Raw genomic sequence first — 888 nt, forward strand, 5'->3', positions numbered from 1 at the left:
GTAAAAAAAAATGGTTACAATTTTCGAGCGTCTTCTCGTAAGCTACAGATTTCTGTATTGCTGCTAAACGAAGCTTGAGGTAATGTAAAGAGCGACGTTACACGACGTTAGATGACTGAAAACAAGTGATCTGGATTGATGAATCACGCTGTACCCTGCGGCAACGCGAAGGAAATGTTTGGATTTGAGAATGCTTGGAGAATGTTACTTGCAATCATGTGTACCGCTAACACTGAAGTACGCAGATGGTGTTTCGGGATGGGGGTGTTTTTCGTGGCTATGGTGAGGTCCCCTTATTGTACTTAACAAAAAACTAAATGTGGAATGATATGAACATATTTTTCGTACAGCAGATAATTAGCAGCCACTCTGAATCAAGACACAGACGAACTGAAGACGTTACCTACCAGTGGACATTGATTTATATCAGTGGAGCAAGTTCATAACTTTTTGCCGGACCGGGATTCAAACCCGGGTCTCCTGTTTACTAAGCAGATGCGCTGACCACTACGCCATCCGGACACAGTGGTCACCAAAACGGCCCGGACTACCTTAGCACGCTTCCCGTCAGGCCCAAATTCACAACATTTACCACACGCTGCTGTTGTAGTGCTCCTGCTCATTAGTCTCATTACTTGCGGCATCTCGCGATTCATAGCGGCTGCAAGATCAAAACAGTGTCTGTTCTTTCGACCAATTATTATTGTTATTTTTTTGTATTTTATGGTTTTATAGATAAGATTAGCATGAAACTTCCTGGCAGATTAAAACTGTGTGCCCGACCGAGACTGGAACTCGGGACCTTTGCCTCTCGCGGGCAAGTGCTCTACCATCTGAGCTACCGAAGCACGACTCACGGCCGGCCTTCACAGCCTTACTTCTGCCAGT

The 888-nt window shown here is 45.2% G+C and overlaps 1 non-coding gene across 1 annotated transcript; it reads right to left on the bottom strand.

Annotated features, from left to right (window-relative positions):
* Positions 1–450: 450 nt before the first annotated feature.
* On the bottom strand, positions 451–523 carry Trnat-agu (transfer RNA threonine (anticodon AGU)). Its single transcript has one exon. It is a non-coding gene; the product is annotated as a tRNA-Thr (tRNA).
* Between the last annotated feature and the right edge of the window lie 365 nt (positions 524–888).

The sequence above is a fragment of the Schistocerca cancellata genome, chromosome 1 (assembly GCF_023864275.1).
Source record: "Schistocerca cancellata isolate TAMUIC-IGC-003103 chromosome 1, iqSchCanc2.1, whole genome shotgun sequence".
In the NCBI taxonomy this organism is placed as follows: Eukaryota; Metazoa; Arthropoda; class Insecta; order Orthoptera; family Acrididae; genus Schistocerca; species Schistocerca cancellata.